The 20020-nt window shown below is 45.8% G+C and overlaps 1 long non-coding RNA gene across 2 annotated transcripts in view; it reads right to left on the bottom strand.

Moving 5' to 3' along the window:
* The window catches only part of LOC105491753 (uncharacterized), a 70671-nt gene that overhangs the window by 29931 nt on the left and 20720 nt on the right, over positions 1 to 20020 (bottom strand). Inside the window, exon 5 of one of the 2 annotated variants that reach the window (XR_003020403.2) lies at positions 12829 to 12997. The exons of the other annotated variant lie outside the window; for it this stretch is intronic. This is a non-coding gene — a long non-coding RNA (uncharacterized lncRNA). The remainder of the gene's footprint in view (positions 1 to 12828; positions 12998 to 20020) is intronic. 2 annotated transcript variants of the gene reach the window in all.

Below are 20020 nucleotides of genomic sequence, written 5' to 3'. Positions count from 1 at the left end.
TTTCTCTTTATCCATCATGACAAATGTACACCCATATTGATAAGAACTATCCTGATGGTAAGAATGGGAAAAAGACCTTAGTGTCCACGAGGACCATGTTTACAGCACAGAATACTAATGAAGAGGCATCAAAAAGAACCCACCTCATGCAATTAAATAACTGCAGGAATTACTGGACAAAGACTTGTGGCAGCTAGAACCTCAAGCCAACGCCTGACACTAAAGAATCTTTGTTTGTAATTAACAATAACTCTGATTTCATGAGCAGCTATGATGTGCTTTTTAGCACAAGGCACCCTGCAGATGGCTCTTGTAGATGAGAAAAAGAGAATTCAGAGTCATTAGGTGACTTGCTCACAGTCATGTAGCCACAAGTGGCAACTCTGGTACCTGTTTTATTTTGACCTCTGTTTTGGCCCAGAGCCTGCGCTGACCACATAGTCTCCAGAACCCAGTACTATCACCTGATGGCCATGGGCAACACCCCTTGACTATCTCAGACACTTGGTGGGAGAATGGTCAGCACACCCTCTCCCCATAACATAAACAATTCATTCATGCCACCTCCGCCCACATGCAGCTCAGCCGTCTATTCCTTCACCCACTATTCAGGGAGTAGATGCCAGAATTTTAACACCTTATATTTATAGAAGGTTTTGTAGTCACAGACGCTTTTTTCAAGATGAAGCTCAGGTGAGCTTGGTAAATTAGTGAAAGGCTCCTAATTTAGTGTTCTTCCCATTTTGCCTTCCTCTCTCTTGTCAAAAAGTGCTATCTGCATTAAAAAAAAACAAAAACAAAAAAAAAAAAAAAAAACAAAAGAAAACACTCTGTTGTGGTGGAGGTTAGTAGAGACAAATTCAGACTTCATTTCTCCTCTACCAACCTGAGATACTTCCCCACACCCGGAGACAGAGTCTTGCTCTATCGCCCAGGCTGGAGTGCAGTGGCCCAATCTCCGCTCACTGCAACTTCTGCCCCCTGGGTTTTCAAGCAGTTCTCCTGCCTCAGCCTCTGGAGTGCTGGGATTACAGGCGTGCACCACACTCCTGGCTAATTTTTTTATTTTCTTTGTTTTTTTTTTTTTTTTTTCTAGATGGAGTTTCGCTCTTGTTGCCCAGGCTGGAGTGTAATGGCATGATCTCAGCTCACTACAACCTTCGCCTCCTGGGTTCAAGCAATTCTCCTGCCTCGGCCTCCCCAGTAGCTGGGATTACAGGCACCTGCCCATGCCCAGCTTATTTTTTTGTATTTTTAGTAGAGATGGAGTTTCACTATGTTGGCCAGGCTGGTCTTGAACTCCTGACCTCAGGCAACCCACCCGCTTTGGTTTCCCAAAGTGCTGAGATTACAGGTGTGAGCCATCGCTCCCGGCCTAATTTTTGTATTTTTAGTAGAGATGGGGTTTCCCCAGGCTAGTCGGGCTGGTCTGCGAACTCCTGACCTCATGATCCGCCCGCCTCGGCTTCCCAAAGTGCTGGGATTACAGGTGTCAGCCACTGCACCCAGCCCTGAGGTGCTTCTTAAAGTAACCTTTTTATGTTATGGTGGGGACAATTTGTAAAACACCTCCTTAGTGTCTGTTATGTCTCAAAATCCGATTTGTGAAAACCCAATTGCCAGAGTGCCCCCAAATGGCTTCCATCAAATATTAGATATTGAAAAGGCATGTGTCTGTGTGACTAAAATGACCGCAATACCCCTTCCAATTTCCCGGGGACCCATAGGACACTACACTCAAAGGCTTGTGGCCTGAGGTTGCTTGTCACCCCACCGAGAGTAGAGGAAGCAAATGACTGGATAGCAGAAAAAAGATAGAAGTCTTTTCAAGCGCTTGTCAACGTGGGATCCAAGCTTTTCTCTCCTGGTGGCCTTTGAAATCAAGTGAACTGCTCAGGCAGAAAAGAGTTATCGGCTCCCTCATTGGCGTCTATCTGTCAGGCCACGTGTTGGGTGTTTTTTCTGCTGCAATGGAAGGGCTAGTATTACATCAATGGCATAAAAGAGACTTTATTCATTGAAAGCATCCAAAATAGAAATGTTGCTGTAAAAGTAATTAGACTTGAATTTAAAAGGATCAGTTCCTCATTAAGGGTTTCCTCAAAGGCTTTTTACAAGCTTACAGCTCAACTCTAATCTCCAGTGTCAACTGTGAAACGGAGCAATGCAGAGATGCATATTCACATCCTAAGAAGCGTGCCCACTGGTTTCACGGAAAAAGAACAGCGAGGATTTCACCGTACACAAATACAAATACATGCTCATCACCACCAGCAGCCCATTCCCCACCCCAGAAATGTAGACCCAGGAGATCAAAGTCAACTCTTACACTTGTAAAACCCAGAAGAAAACTCTATAGTCATAAAACCCAGAAGAAAATTCTGTAGTCATGATTAGAATTATAATTGGTTATTCTCAAGCTGCCCGAAATGTCAACGGAAACCCTTAATTAATAAATTAGTTATTAAGATCATGCATTGTAATTCCCTCTCAGTAATTTTTGGATGTTTACCATGTGTCTAGCTCTGTTCGAGGTTTGAGGATACAAAGATACGTAATTCAAATTCTGCCCTTGCAGAACACAGTCTCTATCTGGGTTTCTCAAAGTGTGTCTGCATTGGCTCACACATGCAACTGAGTGAAGTAAAGCTGCAAAGTATGAAGCAGCAAGTCTTGCTTTCAGACTCCTAGGACCACTGAATTGGAATCTTTTTTTTTTTTTTGAGATGGAGTCTCGCTCAGTTGCCCAGGCTGGAGTGCAGTGGCATGAACTCAACTCACTGCAACCTCTGCCTCAGCCTCCCAAGTAGCTGGGATTACAGGCACCCACCACCACACCAGCTAATTTTTGTATTTTTAGTAGAGATAGGGTTTCATCATGTTGGCCAGGCTGGTCTTAAACTCCTGAACTCAGGTGATCCGCCCGCCTCGGCCTCCCATAGTGGTGGGATTGCAGGTGTGAGCCACCGTGCCCGGCCTGAATTGGAATCTTAATCAGAACCTCAAAGCACAGGCTCAGGAATCCTTTTGCAAGTCCTCCAGGTGACTTTTATGTACACAGAAGTCATAGACACTGTCAAAGTATTTGTAAATAATTCATGAATTTCAAATCCTAGGCTTTCTATTGCAAACACATCTCTTAAGAGAATGGAAACAACGCACTCCATCCTACATGAGCTCTTCGTAGGGTGCCGCAGAATCAACCCTCGCCAGTTGATTGCAGTAGACCCCCCTTGGTTCTCCCTTCTCTCAGTGAGTTTCTACACCTCCCATGCTCCACAAGGCCCACCATAAGCCCCCAACTTTTCTATGGTGGGAGTGGGAAACTTGCTGATGTGGGTAAGAGTTAAAAGGCATGTTGGAATCAGACCTGGGTTTAAATGCCGGCACTTTCACTTACTGGTTGTGAATCCATAGGCAAGTTACTGGGTCTTTTGTTTCCTCTGTGAAATGAAGATAATAACAGTACCCTTGGGCATACGAGCATCGGGGTTGGATGAAATAATGCATACAGAGAGCATACACATGGTTTCGTATACAGTGAGCATTTATTAAGTGTTGTTAGCATGGTTACCAAAGTCCTAGGTGGAACTCTTTTGGGTTAGTGGCTCAGAGAGCTCCAGAAAAATCTCACAAAGTTCACACCAGGCTAGGGTTTTCACGAAAGAGGCTCAAAAGTCATGAAATGTAGGCACCTAAACGTTGGCATGAACGAACAATGGTATACTTCTAAACCGTGCTGTGAAGTTTGCAAATTATGAAATTGTATAATTTGTGGCTGGGTGAGGGAGGGTAAGCAATGGTTGATATTTAAAGTAAACTTTTTTAAATTGAATTTATAAAACACACAGATATACTGCACCTAAAGCAAGCCAGATATATATAAAATCTGAACTTGTTATGCACATGTTTATCAAAGGACAGACATTCAGCTCCCCAAAACGTTCATGATTTTATTTGCAAAATCTCTACCACAAAATTTCAGGAGGGCATCTATTACAAAGTTCAAATAGGGTTGCTACATTTAGCAGATCAAAATACAGGACTCCCAGTTAAATTTGAATTTCAGATAAACAAACTTTTTTCTTTTAGTATCATTATGTCCTGTGAAGTATTTGGCAACCCTGGCTGCAAAGCATGATTGTTTTTCACCTAAGTTCATGACTTCAATTCAGTATTCTTAGTAAGCTTGATGTTAGGAAAAGAAAAACTGCCTGGAAGTAAACTTATCACGAGTCAGGTAAATCAACAAAGTTTTAAGTGCTATGAGAAATTAATTAAACCAGCCCAATCACAGGGATTAAATTAAACCTGAGCTTTTCATTAAGTGCTAAGAAGTTCAAATTTCCCTGTATCCCTGGAGAAATTCCTGTTATAATCAGAGTGTTCTAAAGTGCTATGTTAGAACTAGAGGAATATATGGAGGAAAAGTTAACTTAGGAGAAATTAGTTATTAAGATTAGAAGCCAAGGTTCATCGTGTAATCTGGGCTCAAGGTTCACACTTGCTTTCACAGTGAAGAAACACTGACCCGGGGCTTCTTGCTGCTGTGTGATAAACTAACACCCCCGTGCATATTTTCTTTCATTCCTTTAATTTCCTCTAACCCAAGAGCAGGTAAATGCTTTTTCTCTGAGTTATAATACTCTTTGATGTACACATGCACAAAACAAAAACAAACAAACAAAAAAAACTTCATTTTAGATCTACCAAATAGTTCCCACAGCGAAAAGTGAAGTAGTTTGGAAATTTTCTGGTCTTAAATAAGCTTTGCATATGGCAGGGCAACGTGGGGGCTGAAAATCAAGAAATTTTCAGGACCCTGGCACTATGTTTTATTTTTTTTTAAATGCTCACACCTGTAATCCCAGCACTTTGGGAAGCCAAGGCAGAAGGATCCCTTGAGGCCAGGAGCTCAAGACCACCCTGGACAACATAGCGAGACCCCCATCTTTACAAAAAATTTTAAAAACCAGGTGGGTGTGGTGGCACGCACCTGTAGTGCCAGCTACTTGGGAAGCTGAGGAGGGAGGATGACTCGAGCCCAGGAAGTCAAGGCTGCAGTGAGCCACAATTGCACCACTGCACTCTAGCCTGGGCAACAGAGTAAGATCCTGCCTCAAAAAAAAAAAAAAAAAAATCTTCTGCAACTGATGTTAATGTTAGTACATTTTAATTCCTCCTAAATTAGTAGGTCACAAGCGTTAAGAAATTATTCCACTGGAAATGAAACTACTCCAGCAATCAAAGGAAATTAGATAGGGCAGTAACAGGCAGGGCATTAAACTTGAAATCAGAAGGCCTGGCTTATGGGCCCACCTCCCCACTCACAGGTTGAGTGGCACTCGGCAAATCAGTTTCTCTCTCTGGACCTCTTTTTCCCCATCTGTAAAATACATGTTCCCTAAAGAATCCCATGATTCTCAGTCCACTTATTTGAATTCAGATCTCTCATCTTTTACTGTAACATTTGGAAAAATCTGTGCAATCCCTGTTTCAGGAAGCCTGCTGTGTAGATACCACTCACCCCATTCCGAGGATGAACTCACGTGCTCTTTACAGACCACAAACAAGTGTCAGGCAGCTCAAGAGACAAACTAGCCACATGTCCAAAGACAGAAAATGGCTTTAAACACTCATCACCATCAAAAAAGGAACTAGAATACTAGAGAAGTGGAACATCAGAAGGGCTGTTGTTACAACTCGGGCTTCAGACATTGAAAACTACTTAAGGTTGAAAATCCTGAGTTCATAACTATCTGAAGGGAGGGCAGAGAAACAGAGTCCTTTGAGAAATGGTAGGGAAAAGAGACTGGCCATGGAGACATGGGGAGACACTCACGGGTGCCTTCTTAATTTACAGGACCTGCTGCTTGCTCACCAGCACTCTCCCCTCCCTCCCAGCTCACAATCGAAGGCCAGCCACCTGTGAGACCATCTCTAGGTGCCCCAGCTCCAGGAGTGGGACTGGCACTCAGCTCTGAAAGCCCTCCCTGCCGCACCCCTGACACATCCATGTCTGTAGCAATGTGATGAATAAAAGACTTTTAGTGACACCAAGCAAAAGAGGGCTTCTCCCCCTCAAATTCCTGAGCAAAATCACTTTCAGAAGTGCCAGCCCTGAAAAACAGTGTGTCTTTTGAGTTATTTCTTCAAGCATAGTTATGACTTGCCTGATTCACATAGTGACTGGGGACCCCTCTTCAAAGGAGCTGGTGAACAGTCTCTAACCTTGGAGTTACCGTGCCTCCCCATTTCCATACAGATGTCCAAATCCTCCGCAGCCACTGTTAGGAACAGTGAGAGGTTCCTTTTTGAAGGAAAACCTGGCAGCAGCAGAATAGGCAAAAGGAAAACTTTAAGAACTAGGGTCTTCTAGGGCACATAACCCTGGTAGATAACTCTGTATTATAGTTTCTGTGCCTAAGGAACGAGACATAAGGCAAAGTTGTTATGTGATTTCTTTTTAGGAAGACTTCCACCCAGTATGACAGAAGGAGAATTAAAAGTGTCTGCGCTGAAAGAGGTGAGCATCAGCCGTTTGACAATGCATGCCTGGCAACCGCACTAGTGGGTTCATTGATGGTGCGAAAGTACTTGGTACCTTTCTGCAGGCCTCGTCAATGAAATGTGATGAATCTGCACACAATGCAATTTTGTCCTTCTGCCTATGGATTCATTACTGGCTTTATGAAAAGACACTCAGTATTTCTGAATTGTCAGGTCTTACCCCAGAAAAGGCTAAAGGAAAAGCTGTCCACAGGAGGTCCAGGGAAGGTGGTCGCTGCCAGTGAATAAAAAGGGTTTCTCCCGGAACCCAGAGAAGTGGTACATTTAACTCTTTCCATTAAAAAAAAAAAAAAGAAAAAGAAAAAATCCTCCTGTCATTCAGCTCAGCAGAGCTTTGAAATCTATTCAGAAGAGTTTTTTTCCCAGGAGTTCTTCAAGCTTTTATCCAGTCCCCAATCTTTGAAAGATTTGAGTATGTTTCCTATTTTTCATTTTTAATGTCTGACCAAGATGCTACTGATGTTCCTGCCTCGAGTTTAGCTTGTCCTTTAGGTTATTACCATTTTCACTTTCATTGTCACTTTTTGAGAGGTAAATATTTGCAGAGGAAATCAAGAAACATCATAAAAATCTCTGGATCACTATTAAAAGGGAACCAAATCTCTGATAAAATTTGGTTTTTCTTACTGGAGAAGGAGACCTCTTGTGCCTTAGGCATCTTTTGATTTTTTCCTATGCATAAAGGTACTTAAAGCACCATTGAGGAGTGAGTTTACCCATTCCCCGTGCTCACGGTCAATGTCACAATTGAAACAATGCTGATGTAACAGCCCTCGCCCAGGGAATGGAAGACAATGTGGCTGATGGAGAGTGTGCCCACGGGTCCCAAGATGACTGCAAGAGACAGATGTGTGCCCATAGACGTTTCTCAATGTGATGTCTGTATTACTTGCAAGGCTAAATGTTACATGCCATTCTCTCAGTCTTGTAAAAAAAGAAAAAGAAAAAATTCCACTCTCCTCATCCCTCCCTGCTGGCCCATTTGGTTGGGACTATAGATTCCCAGCTGTCTGGCAGCTGCTATTCTGCTTGTTTACAAATGCATCAGCTTTTAAGCAAGGTTCCATGGCGCCAGAGCTTCCTATAAAGCCACTCTCGAGGCGCCCTCCAGAGCAGGGGCTGTGCAGCCATTCCCTGCTATGCCAAGAGATGGCCAGTGGAGCGTGGAAGCAGTATGGAAGGCTGCCATGGCTGCAGACCATTTCAAAACTGCATCCCTGATCCTGCTGCACCTCGATTAAAACGCGCTGCAGCCTTGGGACTTCCCTACCAGGCAGGAATCAGACTCTCGAGCCCCAGCTCTGCCAAGCATTTGATTTGCAGTCATGGACTGTTACGTGCCTGTCATACCACTAAATCTTACTTAGCTTGTCTCTATCATGGAGGTAAAAGTAGCAGAGGGCTACACGGGGAACGGCTCCTTTAAGCGTTTGCGATTGTGTTTGGTGGTTTGTTGGTTTGTCTTTATGCAAAGTTCCCAAGGCAGAGAGGTGTGACGGGAAGATAAAGCGGCTACAGGGAAGGAGAATGGGCTTTGGGATCAGCTGATGGTGGGCTAGAATCCCTGCTCTCTCAGTTACTGGCCATGGAAGCTTGAATTCCATCCTTAACCTTCACCTGTAAATTCAAAGATGAGTTCTTCTGAGAATGTAATTAGAAAGCACATGTAAGGCAATGGTTCTTCACACATGATCCCTGGACCAGCAGCTTCAGCCTACCTGGTAACGTGCTGGAAATGCAAATTCTCAGGTCCCACTCCAGACCTGTTGAATCTAAAACTGTGAGGATGGAGCCCAGTGATCTGCATTTTAACAAGCCCTCCCAGTGATTCTGACATAGTTTGAGAAGCACTAATATAAGGCCTCTAGAACGGTGCCTGGAGAACAATCATTGTTAGTTCATCCTTGTAGAGATTTTGAGCATATGTGAGGGATTATTGACTTGGAGCCTTATATGTCAACTGAGCACATTGCTGGGCCCCGATAGCATCTCCACTCTCAGGCTTAGAATTCAGCCATGACTGTGCGTGCCCCCCTGTCAATTTGTACTTGGTATAAATCAGATGATGCACAGGTCTGAAGTATACCTAAGTGTATAGCAGTATGGGTGAAAGGACCTAAAGGAGCAGCTTTCCAGACCCTGCCCACACTCCCCCTCCTATCCCCACTCAAACCTTCTCTATGCCAAGCGCAGGAAAGTTCTCCTGGCCCTGGGGAGACACAGGGGATGCAGCCAGCACCTCTGAAGCAGCAAATGTGAAAATTCCAAGGTTCTATGGGAAGCTGTATGACCTCCTGCTTCTCTTTGAGTTGGAAGGAAAGACGAAGCCTCAGATGAAGCCGCCAATGCTTGCCATTTTTTTGTTGGTTATTTGGTTTTTTCTTTTCTTTCCTTTTTTTGTTTTTGGCCGTAAGTTGTAAAATAATTTTTTTATTCTTTGGATGAGACTGATATCCATGTTTTGTCATGGATGCCTGGAGTGCAGAGAACATTATGTGACAAATCTATGATATGCTAACTCCAGTGAAACATTCTCTGGGCTAGGGACTCATCCAGACACTGGGGGTGCTGGACCCTGCCTGGGTCATTGGGTGTGGAAGGAAGCCTTCTTGATAAGTTATCTCAGGGTGTATGAAACCTGTTTATCCTGGAAAAAAAATTAAAAAGAAGATACCAAGTTCCTCCAGACAAGGGATATCCAAGACTTTTGTTAATGGGGAAAAAACAGGTCTGCTTGGAGGTGATAAAGGCAGAAAATCACATGTGGCAAATATGAAAACGTCAAGTACCAGGTGTTATTTGTCTGGTCTCATGCTGCTAATAAAGACATACCAAGACTGGGTAATTTATGAAGGAAAGAGGTTTAACTGACTCACAGTTCAGCATGGCTGGGGAGGCCTCAGGAAATTTACAGACACATCCTTCTTCACGTGGCAACAGCAAAGTGCCAAGCAAAAGGGGGAAAAGCCCCTTATAAAACCATCAGATCTCATGAGAACTCACTCACTATCACAAGAACAGCATGAGTGTAACCACCCCCACGATTAAATTACCTCCCACTAGGTCCCTCCCACGACACGTGGGGATTATGGGAACTGCAATTCAAAATGAGATTTGGGTGGGGACACAGCCAAACCACATCACCAGGCCAGAAGGAAGACAGTGAATACCACAGATGTGGCCTGGAACCATGAGCCAGGAAATATCATCCAGTAGAGTAACAAAATAATCCATTTAACACAAACTGAACACCAAACAGCAGTCATCCATTCACTACACAAATATTAATTCAGCACACACTCTGTCTTAGGCCTGTGCTGTGCCCTGGGCACACATGCAGCTGGAGAAACACTGTGGACAGTCAGCAAGGAGCATGAGAGCACAGCTGTCAGCAGGGGAGCCCAGAGGAGGTGAAGAAAGCTGTGGTCTGAAAGATCAGGGTCCCTTAACCAGGGAGACTGACAGGCTGGACAGACAGGTGTCCTCATGCAGATCTGGACCCCAAAGGGAAACAGAGCAAGGCACCTCGGGGATGTTGAGAGAAGTGAATGGCCGTGGAGTTGATGGACGAAGTGAGAGGGACCAAGCCTGTGAAATATGCAGGGACCAGCCTGGAGGGCTCCCAGGCGTGCTCAGGTGCTAGCAATGTGTCCCAGGGGCTCTGGGAAGGCACTGGAGCTCTGAGCCAACTGTATCAGCACAGGTCAGCACAGCGGTGACAGACCGAGGCCACGGATTCAGAACCGGGTCTGAACCTCGGTTCTATCACTTCTTAGCTTATATCCTTAGGCAAATTTCTCAATGTCTTTATGCTTCCACTTCCTCGTCTCTAAAAGGGGACTTTCATTATCTCACAGGGTTTCAATAAGGAATAAATGACATAAACGTACATAAAAGGCCTAGTGGCCAGGTGCGGTGGCTCACACCTGTAATCCCAGCACTTTGGGAGGCCGAGGCAGGTGGATCAACTGAGGTCCGGAGTTCGAGACCCGCCTGGCCAACATGGTGAAACCCCATCTCTACTAAAAATACAAAAATTAGCCTGGCATGGTGGCACACGCTTGTAATCCCAGCTGCTCGGAAAGCTGAGGCAGTAGAATCACTTGAACCCGGGAGGCGGAAGTTGCAGTGAGCCGAGATGGTGCCATTGCATTCCAGCCTGGGCAACACAGCAAGACTCCATCTCAAAAAAAAAAAAAAAAAAAAAGGCTTAGCATAGTGTTTGGAACATAAATGCATAATAAATATTAGCGACTATTATTACTACTGTAACGGTAAATATTAACGTGGGGTTGACACAGCCTTTGCCCCTCCCTCCCACTGCCCATCAGTGAGAATTCTACCAGCCTGATTTCCCCTCTTCTTTCTTATTTCAGCAGAAGATTCTTGCTTGCTGGGATCAGAGCTGACCAAGTCATCTAGTCTGTCCTAGGAGATGTTGGGGGCTGGACCCTAGTGCAGTGGTGTGGAACGGAGGCTCTTCGGGGGGTGCAAAACCTGCCTATCCTGAAAACCAGCAGATATTGAGTTCTCCAGAGAAGGAGTATCCAAGCTTTTTGTAAATGGAAAAAAAAAAAATGGTCTGCTTTGGTGAGGGAAGGAGAGAAAAGCAATAAGGAGCTCAGACAGGGGAGAAGTCGGGGACATTTGTGTCAGGCTGGGGAGCAGCTGGGGGTGAAAGAAAAGTGGTTGGGAGGGCAGAGGGAATTCAATTGAGAGCTACATTTGGACTCTTTTTTCTAAAGATGTAAGAATAAAATTCCCTTGTAATTAGTTTGGCTCTTGTCCTGTGTTTCTTTAAAGTTGACTCTACATACAGGCTGAGCCGCACAGACTCCTCCTCTAGGATTTAGAAGAGTTATAGTATTAATGTTGAAAATGGGTATATGAATACCTGCCCTCCAGGGTTATTCTTAGGATTAGATGTGGTAATGCAGGTTGTATCCACCAGCTTTCGATAGATTATGCTGCAAACAACCCTCAAATCATAGTGGCTTACAACAACAAAGGTTGATGTCCTGCTCCCGTTCCATGTTCAGTGCGGCTTGGCTGCCTGTCTGTACTCTGGGAACCAGACAGAGGAACCCGCCCCTATCAGCGCCAGGCGGGGCTGATGTGGAGGGAAGACAGGCAGAACGGCAGTGGCTCTTGGAACTTCTACCCAGAAGCATGTCACTTCCAATTCCATTCCATTCGCCAAACAAGTCACACATGTTGTCAACAGGGTGGAGCGCATGATGGCCCCACTGGGAGGGGCAGCAAAGGCTCGGGAACAAGAACACAATCTGTCACAGATATAAAGTGCTTAGGACAGTGCCTGGCACGTGGAAAACCCTCAACAAATGATTGCAATCATTCGTATCCATGTGCAAAATGGGAAAAATAACAGTATCAGTCTCACAGGGAGTTTGATGGTGAAGGGCAGAGATAGGCAGGAATCCCTTAGCACAGGGCCTGGCACCTTGGAAGCTGCTCAACAAAAAGCAGCTATCGGTGAGTTGTTGAGGGAACGGCACTCCCAGGGACCAGGACAGGCAGTGAGAGAAGGCTGCGGCAAGGAAGCATGTGGTGATCTGAAGCTATAAAAGCTCTTAGGGTCCTCATGGGAAAAGATGCTCCTGTCTCAGGGGTTGTGGGGGGTCAGAAGCCAGACCATGACCCCAGAGAGCCAAGACCTGCATGGGAGCAGGAAGCCAATTAAACTCCCATCTGGCTGAGCAACCCACGGCCCAACTGCAGAGCAACAGAGACCTCACCTTTTATCCAGTCTTTCCCAGGCTGCAAGGCCAAGCTGTGGCTCTAGCAGGAAGCTTCTGCTGCCTGTGTCAAGGCCCAGCTGCCAAGGCACCTGCTCCCTGCTCTTGGGCATTGCAGCTGGCAACTGTCTTCCCTCCCTTTCTGCACACCAGAGAGGCAACCCCAGGCCTCCCAAACCCCAAACCCATGCCGTCCTCCACCCAGGCCAGCAAGGCTGCTCTCCCGGTCAGGAAAGCAGGGCCAGAGTAGAAGGAGGGTCTGGGGACTTCAATAGGCTTTCAATAAAAATAGATTAAGATCAGGTTTGTTTGGAGAGGGTCCCTCTCATCCTTTTACCCCCTGTCTCTACCACCCCCTACCATGCTGCTCTCCATGGAGATCCTTACCCCCTCCCCAGTGCCCCTTCCTTCTTCATCATTCCACCAGCAAATGCTTATTGGAGGCCCTCCACATGGCAGGCATGTGCTAGGTGCTGGGGATAGAGCAGCGAACACGTCTTACCTCTGTCCAGTTTATGCTCCAACACAGGAGAAAGCGAGAATCAAGAGGGAGACATAAAGTACTTCCTATGTTGGGCAATGGTGAGCGCTAAGTGGCATAGGAGGGGGTGCAACTGTAGTGTGCGGCACAGAAGGTCTCTCTGGAACGATGCAGTAAGGAACAAGCAAGCCTAAAGGCAAGTGTAAGGAATTAGAAAAAGAGCCAGGGACCATGTTGGCTGCTGCAAAGCAGTTTTTTCAAGGTTTCCTCTTCCCCTCAGTTAATCCTCCCCTTCTCAAAACGATTCAGACTAGGAAAGCAGCCAGGGAACTCCCTCTTGGACTCAGTTTCCAGAGCCATGCTCTGCACTCCTCAGATGGGTCGGTGGATGATGACGCAAGAGATTCTTGAGTTCAAATCTTGATTCTGCTCCATTTATCAACTTTAAAGGTCGTCTACATCCCTGTGACCCACTGCCGGCAGTCCCAGGACAAGCTAGCAGCTTCCTGCACCTCTGCCTGCGGTTTTCTTTGGCCCCAGAAATGCATCTGGTCCTCCCCCAGGACAAACTAGAAGTGTTGAGGAAAGCCCCTCGTGCAATCATGAAGACCCCCCGCCCCAGCCCTCGGTGGTCTGTTCTGCATTGTCTCAGCAGGTCCTCAGCAGGACAAAGCCCAGGTCCCACAGTATAACTGTCCTCAACACACGTGACTGGCTTTCCTCCCATCTTGCACTAATGCTCACACCCCCATTCCCTCCCGAATAAGCCACCTGCAACTAAATCCTTGTTCATCTGCTTTGGGGGAATCCCAAATTGAGACGCCAGCCATGAGAATCTGAGAAAATGCTGTAAAGTCTCTGAGCCTGTTTCTTCATCTGTGTCATGGAGACCATGAAGAGTAATGAACAGTCGTCAGTGGGCATGGTGGAGGGAATGAGTCATGAGGGGTGAACAGTTCAGCGTGAACGGGCTGAACTGTAAGGCAGTTAGCCTTGGGCTGGGCACAGAGGGGCAGACAGTAACCCCTCTGAGAAACAAATGTGATGATGTATGTGAATCTGCTCTGTAAACTACAGGCAATGCCACCATTGCACACAGGCTGCACTGAATGGGGTTAAGAGCATGAGCCCCACAGTCAGAACACCTGGGTTAGATTCCCTATTCTGCCTCGTAGCAGCAGTGTGACCTTAGGCAATGATGTACTTTGGATATTTGTCCCCACCCAAATCTCCTGTTGACTTGGAATGCCCAATGCTGGGCAGAGGGGTGTCCTGGTGGAAGGTGTTTGGATCATGGGGGAGGATCCCTCATGGCTTGGTGCTGGCTTCATGATAGTGAGTTCCCCTGCAATCTGGTCATTTAAAAATGTGTGGCACCTCCTCCCCACCCTGTCTCTCTTGCTGCTGCTCTGGCCAGGTGATGTGCCTGCTCCCCTTCCACCCCTGCCATGATTGGAAGCTTCCTGAGGCCTTCCCAGAAGCTGAGCAGATGCCAGCACCATGCTTCCTGTACAGCCTGCAGAACCATGAGCCAATTAAACCTCTTTTCTTTATACATTACTCGCTCTCAGGTATTTCTTTATAGCAATGCAAAAACAGCCTAAAACAGGCAACTTACTTCACCTCCCTGTGCCTTGGTTCCTTAATTTGTCAAAGAGAAATAAAAATATTTAATAATAACATGAATCTCATTGAGTTATCATGAAGATTAAATAAATGAATGTATGTAGTGTGTCTAGAACTGTCCATCTTCATAACAAGAACTACATAAGTTTGCTGTGTCATTTATGTTATTATTATAGGTTTATTGACATTCATTTTAGTATTACATTATTTTTATGCTGTACTGAAAATGCAACAGCCTTTTACCTACCACTCCCGATGTGTCTCTCCAGCTGCCTGCTCCAACAGACTCTACAGTTTGTCAACATGAGTTTTTTAATTGCATAAATAATTCATGAATACATTTTGATTGAAAGAGTTAAGCAGTATATAGAACAAAGCTTCTAAGTTCCTTCAACATTCGCCCCTACTACCTTCCCACTGTCAACAATGTGAGGTTCTCTCCTAGTTCCCTTTTATATACTGGCATATATATGTATACACATTTTTTTACAGTAATATACTAAATTTGCATTCCAATTGTTATTCAATTTGCATATTTTCCTTCAACTATATTTTGTAGATTTTTTTCCTGTGATGATACAATAAGCCTGCTTCATTCTTTTAATTCTTCAGAATGGATATATCCTAATTTGGTTCAACAAATCCCCTATTGATAGATATTCATGTGGTTTCTAATTTTCCCCCTTTTAAAACCGCACTACAATCAACATCTTTGTGCTCACATCTTCACACAGGCAAATGAATATTTCTTAGGGTAGACTCCAGGAAGTGGATTTGCTGGGTCAAACAGTGTGTGAATTTTCTGTTTTGCTGAATACTGCCAAATTGCCTTCCAATTTAAACTTCTACCAGCTTTGGGGGAAGGTTTCGTTTTTATTTTATTTATCTATTCTTGTTCTAAACAGGGGTTTGTTTTTATTTAAAGGAGGGGTTTTCTTAAGGCAGTTGGTCTCAGCAGAGGGAAGTGTCATGTTTTTCCCTGACAACCAGAAATAGGAATCTGTTCCTTCTTTTCTTTCTGGAGATCCAACATCCCAACTGTATAACCCCTGCCACTCCATCCACCCTTCTCCTTCCCAAACCACACACACACACACACACACACACACACACACATACAGTCAGCAACTATAATGGGGAAGAAGAATTATCTTCCCCCAATATGTTGCTGACTTAATTTGAGATGTTATTCACACTAAAGTGTGAGAGGTTGAGCCTCTTCCACTGTAGCTACCATAGAGTTTGCTCTTCTGAGAAGGGGCCAATGATCGCCTGCTCAACACCCCTGCTTCCTTAGAGAAAGAACCTTAAATGGTTGGAAATATAGGACACCTTATTAGCACAGAACTACATTTCCCAGCTTGCATTGCAGGTGTGGCAGTCAAAGAACCTTAAATGAAAGCTGGTGGAGGTCTTCTAGGAAAGGCTCCGCCAAGGAGACCAACTCCCCTGGGAAGTGAGCCTTTTGCTTGCCCCTCCTGCCTCCCTAGCTGGATATGGGGGTGATTTTGATCAGGTTCAACCATTCCAATGGACATCAGCCTTAGGGCTGAGCAATCTTGGAGGGTCCTGCTGGAGCCTATGTTAACTCTTTAGTTGCTGGATCTTCGAGACGATCAGGCATGCCAAGAGGCAGTGGCTTTTTGCCCAGCTGTTCAGAAGTACATTGATGTTAAAACAACTAATTGGCCAAACCTATGCATTCTGCGTGAATACCAGCACTGCCTGAGACAAAGATGTGATGGCTAGGGATGTCTGGAGCCCAGCTGTCACATAGGACCATGAGGTAATCATCAAGATGGAAGCCAGGCACTAAGGATGATGGACAAGACAAAGCCTTGGCCTGTGATGAACATGGGGTCATCACACTTGCCCTCTAGAGTTCTTTTACAGAAAGCTGCAGGGCTTCAACCGAATCAGTTGCTGGCATTCCATCTTCAACGTTTTGGTCCGTTATGACTGAAAAAGCTCAAATCCACACATTTTGTGGCCAAATGGGTACCCCCCAGTCTACAAACTTGGAAGTGCTCTGAGGGCTCCCTCGAAGAACCCTCCACCACCCTGTGTCCTTCTCTAGACAAACTCCCATTTGCCAATTCCCCTGTTATAGTTATCATCAGACCTTTTCACAGTTCTCCAGTCAGGGCCTGACACTTTCTCTTCTGGACATTGTTTTATTAATCCAAATAAAAGTTTGGTTAATTTGCGAAGTTGCCATGTCACTCCATTGGCTCCGAGATCCCAGCCCTGACTCCTGCAGGCAGCGAAGCTCCCACATGCAAATCATAATTCTTCCAACCTATGATTCAGAAATTCAAAGGTCCCCCCACAACTAACTTTGCACCCGTTATAAAACAGAATGTGGAGAGGTTTTCTATAAGCATGTACAGTTCAGGCTTGTTTCTAATAGTGAAAAAGTGGAGACAATCTATGTCCCACAATAGCGAATTAATTTTTAAAATTACTGTCCATCCATCCATCCAATGGACTACTAAGCAGCCATTTAAACATAACGATATAAAATAAAAACTTAGCAATGTTCAAAATATATTAAGAGAAGTTTGTATTGTACAACTCCTTTTGTAAAAATAACGTATAAATATGTGTTCATGTATTTATATGTATTTGCACAAATGCATAAAGTTCATCCCAGAGGGCTAAATACCAAAAATCTTTCTGGTGGTTCTCTCTAAATTTATGGGTGATTCTAAATTTTCCCCTCTGTGACTTTGTATATCTTTGTAATTTTCTAAAATACATATTATTTTTATAATCAGAAAAATAATACCAATATCTATCTCTATGTCTATTGATCTCATGATCACACCTATTAATCTATGTATCTTAATAAGTTGGGAATAAGCAAAGGATTAGCTAATGAGGAAACCCCAGCCTGGAGCTTCAAGTGTTTTGAGTGATTTTTTTTTTTTTTTTTTTTTGAGACGGAGTTTCACTCTCTTGCAAAGGATGGCGTGCAGTGGCACAATCTCGGCCCACTGCAACCTCCGCCTCCCGGGTTCAAATGATTCTCTTGCCTCAACCTCCCGAGTAGCTGGGATTACAGGCATGCGTCACCACGCCCGGCTCATTTTTTGTATTTTTAGTAGAGACGGGGTTTCGCCATATTGGCCAGGCTGGTCTCGAACTCCTGACCTAGTGATCTGCCCGCCTCGGTGTCCCAAAGTGCTGGATTAAGTGCTCGGTGTCCCAGACTTAAATCTATTATGCAAAGCTCAGGCTGCCTGGATTTTGGAAACCTAAACTTGTTGAACTTCCCTGTTTCCTGAGTTGTGTCACATGCTCCAGTGATGTGCCCCGAGTGACAAGCTGTCGAGTTCTTAGTTCTTCACAAACAAAGGCTAGAAAAGTCCACTGGATGACCTTCCACATCTGGGACTGTCGGTGGCCAGGCCTGGAGTGGCTCCTCCTCTCCTACTCCCCTCAGCAGCAGCTTCCCTCCCACGAACTTGGCACCAGCCGCCACCTCTGCCCCAGATCCTTCCGCTCCCCTCCCCAGGGAGAATGTGTCCTGCCAGCTCTTGCCCCACCAAATGAGGAACGGGGACTTTGCCGCTGTCCCATTCTGAGAGGTTTGCTCATGCAACCAACCCTCCCCTGGGGCCTCAGACCAAGGCTGTCTCGGCCCAGCCCTGGACCTCAGCCTCAGCTAGGACACAGGAGCGGGCCGCCTGCTCTGTCGGTCCTCGCAGCTGCCTCCGAGTCCAGCACCCCAGTTCTCAGGCCCAGCCCCGTCTCCTCTTGTCCTTTTGGGTTCTGTGGGTGGCAGGGGCCAGGCAGCGTTTTGGGTTGGGAGCACTGGAGGAGTCCAGGTGAAGTAGGATCTGCCCATCTGTTCTGAGCTCTGGGCTAAGCAGGTTGTCTCCGAGCAGCCCGCCCTGGGCTGGGAGGCCTTAGCCCAACCCTCCCACCTGACCCAGGGCCGAGGTGACTGCCTGCCGCTCTCCCCGCCTCGCCTACGCCTGTTAGGCCTGGGAGAAACCGAAACCCTCCTCTGCAGACCATCAATCGGGGTGATGGCAGCAACCTCACCGCCTAGGGTCTAACACATTTAAAATATTAAAGCACCTGCCTCTCCCCCTGCCTTTTCTACCAACAGCCCCGAGTTATGTTGTTGTTGGTTGTTGTTGTTGTTGTTGTTGTTTTTGAGACAGAGTTTCACTCTTGTCACCCAGGCTGGAGTGCAATGGTGCGATCTTGGCTCACTGCAACCTCTGCCTCCCGGGTTCAAGCGATTCTCCTGCCTCAGCCTCCTGAGTAGCTGAGATCACAGGAATGCGCCACCAGGCCTGGCTAAATTTTTATTTTTGGTAGAGATGAGGTTTCTCCATGTTGATCAGGGTGGTCTTGAACTCCCAACTTCAGGTGATCCGCCCGCCTCGGCCTCCCAAAGTGCTGGGATTACAGGTGTGAGACTCCATGCCCAACAAGTTATGCCTTTTCTTTCTTTCTTTCTTTTTCTTTCTTTCTTTCTTTCTTTCTTTCTTTCTTTCTTTCTTTCTTTCTTTCTTTCTTTCTTTCTTTCTTTCTTTCTTTCCTTTCTTTCTTTCTTTCTTTCTTTCTTTCTTTCTTTCTTTTCTTTTCTTTTCTTTTCTTTTCTTTTCTTTCTTTCTTTTTTTTTTCAGTGAATAAAACCAGAAAAATGGTCCACTTGTGTAGTTACAAGTAAACCAAGTTACTCACTTGGAGATTAACATACTTGTGCCTGCCCTCTCCTGCCCTGGCCGGCACATGGGTCTCCCTGAGGGAATCGGGCAGAAGGCACAAGAGCAGCCCCTAGACAGTGACTCTTCCAGGGAGGCCTTGGCCAAACCACCGGACAGCCCTTGCCCAGGATCGTGATGAGCAGGCAGGGCTCTAGGCTGAGCAGGGAGTCCCACAGGAGAGCCGACCGGGCTGTGCTTCCAGGAGAGGGCTGCAGCCTACAGAGCTATGCTCCCGTGGAGGGCCAGACCGACCAGCCTGCCCCAGAGGTGGGGAAGGGAAGGCCTTTGTCTTGCCAGATGCTCTAGTTTTGCTATTTATTTGCTGAGTGACTGTCAGTAGCTTAGTCTTTAAGGAGAGACACCTCAGACCCTTCTCTGTAAAACGGGCATAATATCCGTAGTTACCTAATAAACAGGTTGTACAGATTAAATGAGTTAATGCTTTCCAGCTGCTTATCACAGTGCACAACACAGAGCAAGTGCCTAGAAAACCGTTAGGGGTGCAGCGACAGCAGTGGGAGTCACTGTGACCACCACTAGCGCCTTCTAGAACTCCCACAAAAAAGCACTAAGTCATCCACAAGCCGATCCCCCACCCCACAATGTCGTCCCTGTCACCCAGGCTACACAGTGATCACAGCCGAAAAAGGAACACTTCTGAGGACAAGCGGAAAGTGTGCCTGGAACATAAACGTTTGCTGAACGCATGCTGGAATCAAGAGATTGCAAATAAATCAGGGCTCATACGCTCCTCACAAAAAGAAACTGAAACTCACAGCCCACTCACAGAGGGCAGTTCAGTCCCCTCAGTAGCTGACAGCACCAGAGGGCTTAGCTATGCTGGCTGAGTGTGATGCTGGCTC

This window comes from Macaca nemestrina, chromosome 16 (assembly GCF_043159975.1).
Source record: "Macaca nemestrina isolate mMacNem1 chromosome 16, mMacNem.hap1, whole genome shotgun sequence".
NCBI classification, from domain to species: domain Eukaryota; kingdom Metazoa; phylum Chordata; class Mammalia; order Primates; family Cercopithecidae; genus Macaca; species Macaca nemestrina.
The sequence above is the reverse complement of the archived record's forward strand: the minus strand, read 5'-3'. Positions and strand labels throughout refer to the sequence as shown.